The sequence below is a fragment of the Triticum urartu genome, chromosome 1A (genome assembly GCF_056163025.1).
Source record: "Triticum urartu cultivar PI428250 chromosome 1A, HENAU_Tu73, whole genome shotgun sequence".
Lineage (NCBI taxonomy): Eukaryota > Viridiplantae > Streptophyta > Magnoliopsida > Poales > Poaceae > Triticum > Triticum urartu.
The window spans coordinates 539,854,127-539,863,030 of NC_141873.1; the positions used below are offsets into that span (position 1 = coordinate 539,854,127).

The 8,904-nt window shown below is 48.6% G+C and overlaps 2 pseudogenes; one reads left to right on the forward strand and one right to left on the reverse strand.

The window, feature by feature from the left end:
- Positions 1-3,893: 3,893 nt before the first annotated feature.
- LOC125533069 (myb-related protein Hv33 pseudogene) lies at positions 3,894-4,921 on the reverse strand (annotated as a pseudogene).
- Positions 4,922-4,974: 53 nt separating this feature from the next.
- Positions 4,975-5,683, forward strand: LOC125533070 (myb-related protein Hv33 pseudogene; annotated as a pseudogene).
- The last annotated feature ends 3,221 nt before the right edge of the window (positions 5,684-8,904 follow it).

Consider the following 8,904-nt stretch of genomic DNA (forward strand, 5'->3'; position numbering starts at 1 on the left):
ACAACGCATGCAGGTTAAATTCCTCATGTTTGTGCTTATCCCACGCACGTACACCGTTTCCATTCCACAACTGTAAAAGTTCTTCAACTAATGGCCTTAGGTACACATCAATGTCGTTGCCGGGTTGCTTAGGACCTTGGATGAGAACTGGCATCATAATGAACTTCCGCTTCATGCACATCCAAGGAGGAAGGTTATACATACATAGAGTCACGGGCCAGGTGCTGTGATTGCTGCTCTGCTCCCCGAAAGGATTAATGCCATCCATGATTAAACCAAACCATACGTTCCTTGCGTCACGTGCAAACTCAGCCCAGTACTCTCTCTCTCTTGATTTTTCTCCACTGCGACTCGTCGGCGGGTGCTCTCAACTTCCCATCTTTCTTACGGTCCTCACTGTGCCATCGCATCAACTTGGCATGCTCTTTGTTTCTGAACAATCGTTTCAACCGTGGTATTATAGGAGCATACCACATCACCTTCGCAGGAACCCTCTTCCTGCGGGGCTCGCCGTCAACATCACCAGAGTCATCCCGTCTAGTCTTATACCGCAATGCACCGCATACCGGGCATGCGTTCAAATCCTCGTACGCACCGCGGTAGAGGATGCAGTCATTAGGGCATGCATGTATCTTCTGCACCTCCAATCCTAGAGGGCATACGACCTTCTTTATTACGTACGTACTGTCGGGCAATTCATTATCCTTTATCAGGCACAGCATTCTCTGGCTTCCACTGCAGCAATTCCAGTACGGTACCGAGCTTTGTGTTGCCATCTTCGCAATTGGGGTACAACCCTTTTTTGTGATCCTCTAACATGCGATCAAACTTCAGGTTCTTCTTTTGACTTTCGCATTGCGTCCTTGCATCGACAATGACCCGGCGGAGATCATCATCATCGGGCACATCGTCTGGTTCCTCTTGATCTTCAGCAGCTTCCCCCGTTGCAGCATCATCGGGCACATCGTCTGGTTCCTCTTGATCTTCAGCAGCTCCCCCCGTTGCAGCATCACCGTATTCAGGGGGCACATAGTTGTCATCGTCCTCTTCTTCTTCGTTGTCTTCCATCATAATCCCTATTTCTCCGTGCTTCGTCCAAACATTATAGTGTGGCATGAAACCCTTATAAAGCAGGTGGGTGTGAAGGATTTTCCGGTTAGAGTAAGACTTCGTATTCCCACATATAGGGCATGAACAACACATAAAACCATTCTGCTTGTTTGCCTCAGCCACTTCGAGAAAATTATGCACGCCCTTAATGTACTCGGAGGTGTGTCTGTCACCATACATCCATTGCCGGTTCATCTGCGTGCATTATATATAATTATGTGTGTCAAAAGTAAGAAAATCAGACAAGTATCTATCTAAAGTAAGAAAATCAGACAAGTATCTATCTAAAGTAAAAAAATCAGAAAGAAGATAAGAACAAGAGGCTCACCACGGTGGTGTCGGCGACGAGATCGGCGCGGGCGATCGACGGCGGTGAAAACGGGGACGGGTCGTGACGGACCGCTAAATCTAGACAAATCTCAGGAAAAATGGAGCTCCGAGGTCGAGCTTCGAGAGGAGAAAGCTTAACTAGTGTGGCTCGGGCATTTCATCGAACACCTCATGTGCATAGGAGGTGGGCTAGAGCACCCAAATGCCCTCCCCTCGCCGGTCAGAAAAAACAGAGCACCGTGGAGTGCTCTGCCACGGCGGTGGGTATATATAGGCAACTTATTTGTCCCGGTTCGTGACAGGAACCGGGACTAAAGCCCCCCCTTCTGTACCGGTTCTAGGCACGAACCGGTACCAATGGCTGTGGGCCAGGAGCGCGGCCCATTGGTCCCGGTTCGTGCCTAGAACCGGAACAAATGGATCCAGACGAACCGGGACCAATGCCCACGAGGCCCCAGCCGGCCCCCTGGGCTCATGAACCGGGACTAATGCCCCCCATGGGTCCCGGTTCGTGAAGAGCCGGGACTAATGGGCTGGCCAGGCCTGAACCAAAGCCCTGTTTTCTACTAGTGATACATTGGTTCTCAAAAACTGAGGGAAATACTTACGCTACTTTGCTGCATCATCCTTTTCTCTTCATAGGAAAACCAACACAGTGCTCAAGAGGTAGCACTCACAAGTAGAAAAATGTAGTAAATGTTCAAAATATGGTAGGCTGGCACCAAAGACGGCCAGAACCTGGCATCTGGCATGTAATTATCTATGTTGACTATAGAAAAAGTTTCGAGGCCAACGGACGAACGAGCCTTGCACACCCATCAGAAACCGGATGTGTTCCCTCTCAAAAGCTAGAACCTTCCTGGGAGATGGTCCCGTTTCAACACAACCTCCATGAAGTTTTCTGCAAAACACACTCTCCTCCATGAGCCATATGATGACCCGCGTCAAGTCCCGTGATTTTCTTGGTGGCCTAGCCTTGGCTTCTAATGTGGGCCCTCCCTCCCGTTTGGATGCATAGGGCCTAGTCATGGATAAAATATCACATATAGAGACTTTCATCACATTTGCCACCATAATTTCATGTGGCAGCATGTCAGATCTTGAATTCTATCATTAAAACCTACAAATGCAGTAAATGGAAAAAAATATGGAAGGCCAGAACCTGGTATGTTCCATGGGACGACCTCTGTTGACCTTAGGAGAAGTTTTGAGGCCAACAGAGGAATGAGCACTGCAATTCCTTCACAATCCGGACATGATCCCTCTCGAAATCTAGATCTTTTTGCGAGATGGTGCCTTTTCACATAGCCTCTGTGATGGCTTCTGCGAAATGCTCTGGAATTTTTACCACACCCTCCAGGGCCCATATGATTACATCGTACCAGGTCCCATGAATTTTAGGCCTCACATGAATTTTCATGGATTTAAAATGGCAGAAAACCTCACGCTTGCGGCCTAGCCTTAGCCGCCGGTGTCGGGGTCTCCCTCCTCTTTGGATGCATAGGGCCTAGTCAGGAACCAAACAAGGATTTTGAGCCCATTTCCGACCGTGATTTCATGTGGCCGTAGGTTAGATCTTAAATTTCCGACCTTAAAGCCCTAGAAAAGCAGTAAATGTCTGGAACATGACAGGCAGACCCTGAAAAAGGTCAAGACCTGCCATGTGCCATGGAATAAACTCAGTTGACCATAGAAAAGGTTCGAGAGTAACGGAGGAACGGACCCGCAAACCCTTCACTAACCGGACGCGCTCCCACTCGATAGCTAGATCCTTCCCGCGAGATGGTTGGAACTGCTTCGCCTTCTGCATGGGGTCCTAACATGGATATACAAGGGTTGTGTAAATAGGACAAAGCTAATAAACAACTTTGAAGTAGGCAAATGACGTTAAAAAAGAGACGTGAAAACAGAGGGTAAAGAAAGGGAGGGGATTAAGTGGTGTGGAATTCTAATGGGAAACAATGGGTGCGAAAGATATGGGGGAGAGCGTGTGTCACGAAGCTGTTACATGTCCAGGGCTTAGCCGATCGTGTTGTCGATGCCAAATGTTTTTGCCACCTTTGTCAAACTTGCTATCTATGTCGAGTGTGTTTTGTTTACGCTTGGCAAATGACACACTTTACCGAAGACCAAGTATACGCCGAGTGATTTTTGTATGATACTCGGCATAGAGGTTGTATGCCGAGCCTCTGATAATTTACACTCCGCATATGACAATACAATAGGCAATTTCTCCCTTAGATAGTGAGGTCATGCAAAGTAGTATAAATGTTTATTTTTCCAAGTGTTTAATTACTATAGTATACACAACAATGTTCTCGTGTGCCAACTCTACGAATGTTCTGTCGTTTATGAGAAATCAAACATATATGGTACGTACAATCCCTAATCAATGCTACCCGCAAAAAAAATCCCAATCAAAGTTATCATGTTTTTTTTCGAGAAATTTCAATCTATTTATTTTCAATCGTAACAGTATAAAGAGTAACAGAGATAATAAAAATTACAACCATGTTCCTGAACCACCTAGCCAGGTGTTGCATGTTTGGCGGGAATCGAGATAATTTAACAGGGTAAAAAATGGAAGAAGAAAGAAAATATCGGGAGTATAGTTCCAAGTTGAAATCGAAACTTGCGAGGAGGCTCTGTTCTTGGCACGGCAAGAACTTATGCTCCAGCGAGCAGCGGCGCGTCGTGCTGCCGCTCCATGTTCGCGAAGGCCTGCCCCGCCTTGGCCCAGTGCAGCACCTCGCCGTCCAGCACGCTGCCCACCTCGCCGACGTGGTTCCAGTTGCTGCTGTTGCTCGAGGTCTCCCCGCAGCCCAGGTTCTCCGACACGTCCAGCACGTCACTGTAGTCGCCGGCGCCGAACCCGGCGTCGTCGTCCACGCCCTCCATGCCGCCGCCGAACTGGCCATACAATGGCGCAGCGTTCGCCGCGCCGAGGTCCTCGACGAACCTGCTGCCGTAGTCAGCGCACACGGGGAAGAGGGCGAAACCGCCGGCTGCTTCGGACCGAGGCTGCCGTCAACCTCCGCGGCAGGGGGCTTACGGTCATCCTCTCCCACGTCCGGCAATGCCGCCGTGGCCGTGTCGGCGGCAGCCATAGGCTTGTGCGTGGTCGGGTCGATGCCTTGCTGGCGGAGCTTCTTCTGATGCAGCTGCTCCAGAAGCTCTTGATCTCGTTGTCCGTCCAGCCCGGCAGGTGTGATACGATCTGTGGCCACCTGCAACTGCAAGCACACAGGCATGACGCGTCAGCATGTTATCCCAAATCTTTCAGCCCACTCACTCTCCTTGAACGCGAGCACTGCAAAAATTAATGTCCGCGTGATCGCAGGCACATGCACCAGCCAAGTACGTACTAGGATGAATGAATCGGCAGCAGGTGAGGTTCAAAAAGGAAGTACAAATTGGCAAGTAATTTCGAACGGAGGGAGTAGCAGTAGATTGTAAACTTAACTGGGGAACACGAGTACATGACCGCTCGCTCGACGCGACCAAGTCTACGCCTAGCTACAAGTTACCTGCGCAATGCATTCACGAGTACATGACCGTACGTCCGCGCAATGCATTCAGATCATATCAATTTCGCAGTGCGAAAATCGATCGAGCTAGCAGAAAGATTTGGGACAAACGTACCGAATTACTGATGCGTGTGTGCTTGCAGGTGGTCTCAGATCGCGTCACACCTGCCGTGCCGTACGGACAACGAGATCAAGAACTTCTGGAACAGCTGCATCAAGAAGAAGCTCCGGCAGCAGGGCATCGACCCGGCCACGCACAAGCCCGTGGGTGCCATGGCCACCGCGGCATTGCCGAACGCCGAAATGGAATACCGTAAGGCCCTTTCTGCGGTGGTCGACGGCGGCCTCGCTACGAAGCAGCCGGCGGTGTTGCACCCGTTCCTGGTGTGCGCCAACGACGGTGCGGCAGCATTGTACGACCAGTTCGGCGGGGGCGAGGATGGCGCGGACGACGATGCCGGGTTCGGCGCCGCCGACTACAGCTACATGTTGGACGTGTCGGAGAACCTGGGCTATGGGGAGAGCTCGAGCAACAGCAGCAACTGGAACTACGGCGGTGAGGTGAGAAGCGTGCTCGATGGCCGGGTGCCGGTGCCGCACTGGGCCAAGGCGGAGCTGGAGCGGCCACACGACGCACCACGGGTGGAGCACAAGTTTGCGCTGCCCTGCCCAGAACAGAGCCTCATTTCGACTTCAACTTGGAACAATACTTCTGACTTTTCTTTCTCCCTCCACTAGACCGCAAGTTGGTGCTACATCGGGAGTTCGAGCAGTAATTTGTAGCACAGAGCAGTACCATTTTTATAGGCGCATTGGTTTGCTTTCTGTAGCATGCGGAGCAGGTAACGAGTAATTTATTAGAGCACCTACAGTTGGCTCTTCAAAACAGCTCTATACTTCCGGATTGACCGGCAGCTCTCATATCTAGCCCAAATTTAGTATGGATATGAGAAGGCCTGAACATGACTGGATGCGTCTGTTAAATTGGATCCGATAGACATGACCCATCATAAATTGCACTAAATTGACTAAGTCCATCAAATTTACTGTCCTCATCCAATGGTCGTGCCCTAATCGTTGTTGCCCTCCATCCTTGCTCCTGATCCGCTCCACCACCCCCATTCGCCGCCCTAATGTCGTAGCTGGGTACCCCATCCCCCACCGGCACGACGGACGTTGCCTCAGCATCGTTCGTGGGGCTCCCGTCCCTGGCGACGAGCTGCAAGCCGGAGAACGTTGCCCAGATGGAGCGGCGAAGGAAGCAACCCGATAGGGAAGTGATGGCGCAGGGAGTTCCGGCCAAGGATGATGTGGACGACGACGAGGATATGTCCCCTCTGCTACGCCTGGTCGCCCCGGACCCATCCACCCTACCGCCAACAATGAAGGCACCGTCCACCCTTATATCCCTTTGTTTGTTATATTCGCTTTGCCATTTGATTGATTAGCTGCATTCGCCATTGAAAGAATTAGTTGCATATTTTGTTAGTTTATTTGGAATCATGATCATTTTAGGAAGACGGTATGGAATATGAGTTGGGGGATCCAAATTGTCCTACACTTGATATTGGGGGGACATCACATACTAGGAAGAAAAAACAGCAAAGTACCAAGGCAAGAGGTCTAGCATTCACGACATTTGAGGATATTTTGTTGGTCAAATCTTGGTTGACCACAAGCATGGACCCTATAGGTGGCACGGAGCAAAAGGGCAACAGGTATTTGAAGATCCACAAGCACTATCATGAACACAAGGAATATGTGAAGTCGCATTCTACCATTGCCACCCGCAATGTGATCTCTCCAACATGGATGTTCCACCATCCCAGAAAATGTGAACAAGTTTGTCGGCCACCGTCCTTTCGTGCTTGGCCGGAATCAAAGTGGGATTGAAGTCCAAACTCACATAAGTTGAATTGCAAAGTTTGTCATAATTTGCATTGCTAGCTTCTAATTTCGGATTCTCATGGTTACTTTATTGTTTAATAGATGGTGCTGGCCGGCACTTTGTTTCAAAAAGTCGAGAAGAAGTTATTCCGTTTTATCCATTGTTGCATTATATTGAATGCCTAACCAAAGTGGAATCAAGTTGTGCAAGACATCAAAAAAGGCACCAAGAGGTTGAAGACAAATGATGGCTCAAACTCACACCAATCTATTCAAGTGGATGACGAAGAGGAAGAAGTTGTAGGAGAGAATGGAAGAGCCATCGTGCCAAATAATAACTGGCAAGTCATGGGAACCAAGTGGGGGAAGGGGAGGGCCACCCGGACGACAAAAATGTCCACCACATGGACAAAAAATTTATCCACAAGGGAGAACAAGAAAAAGAGGTATAAGCTCATGTTGTATGCGCAAAAAAAAGAATGAATTGGGACCGAGAGAAGGTGAATAACAAGTTGTGAATTGGAAGCAACAAGTTGTAAATTGAGAGGGAGAAGATTGAGTTGGAGAAAAAGAAGTGTTACTCAAATGGGTGCTCGAGAAGGTTCGGACTTTTGGATCAATAGAGCATGAGAAGAAGAGGTTGCAACTTGTTTGAGACATGAAGAATTTGAGAATAATGTTGGCGGATACTAGCCTCTTGGACGAGCAAGCAAGAAAGTCGCTTGAAGAGAAGGAGGAGATCAACAAACATACGGAGTACCAGGTGGCGAGAGCGACGATGGCATTAGCAAACGCAGAATGGGTGGTGGCTGCAACAGAGCAAGTGGCAGGGATGGCATCTGGCGAGTGATCCATCAAGTTGGCCAGACGTGGCACGGACTTGAATTTCATTTTAATTAGCATGTCTAGGTTGTTGAACTGTGATTTATTTTGTTTTGTTGCATTGTTGAATTGTAGTGAATTGGTGTTGTATGATCCACGTACATCGATTGCATGGATTTGAGGGTTTAAATTTGAGAAGTGTGGTTGTCTGACAGGATATGTGAGGGGGCGTCTTACGCTGTGAACGGACGCGTTCGAACACATCTGCGAACGTTTAGGGGGTCGGATTCGCCAATTCCGGCTATATGCTCTTCGCATGTACAAATGTGCATATTTTCAGGGCAGTTGCAAATCATAGGGAACAAACTGCATGTGCGTGGGTTTCATCAAAATTTACATCAACCTGTTTAAAGGGATGGATGTACGCTTGTCCCCCGTGTGAAAGAAGGATCAAACTCTCCCCGAGTAAATGAAAAGTGGTGCATGGAGGACCAGATAGGAGAAACGGACAAGACTGACAACCGAGGGCTAGATGGTCCTCCATGCACCATCTTTCATTTACTCGTGGAAAGTTTGATCATTCTTTCACATGAGAGACAAGCGTACGTCCATCCCCTTAAATTCTCAGTATATCATGTTTGACAAATTCCGCCGCCGCAAGCTGTGCCGAACAAATTCTGCTCGTGCCGACACTTCGCCTGCCAACTCCTCTACATCACGTAACTGACGAGTGTTGCGTGCGTAGGCGATCGATTGATGCTTCGGCACTTATTTTTTCTGCACCAATGAGCCGTCTCAAAGTACCCACGGAGGTTCCCACGAAGAAACTAAAATTTTCAAGGTCGGCATCAGAAATGAAGGATTTCATGGTAAGCAAGTGGTTTGCATGATTTTCATGCACCTAAGGTTCTTGCTGCAACTCCGGAATATTGTTGGTTTTTGTCGTGTGTGGCTTACATAGATATATTGCAATTTGACAAGATTATTTAAAGGTCGTTGAAACCGGTGTGCGTGCCTTTTCACCGGAGTAATTATGGCTCCGAGTGAGACAAGCATGATGGGAACCTTGGTGCAATCACTGAATTAAAACCATGATAATAAAATATCAACCTTGTAATGAAAACAACATGTGCATCAACTTCTTTCCATGGCAAAAATGCCAATAGCTTAGCCCTAGCTAGAGAGTTCAGAGGCACAAAAAAACAAATAGAAGTGATCTCATTAAAGT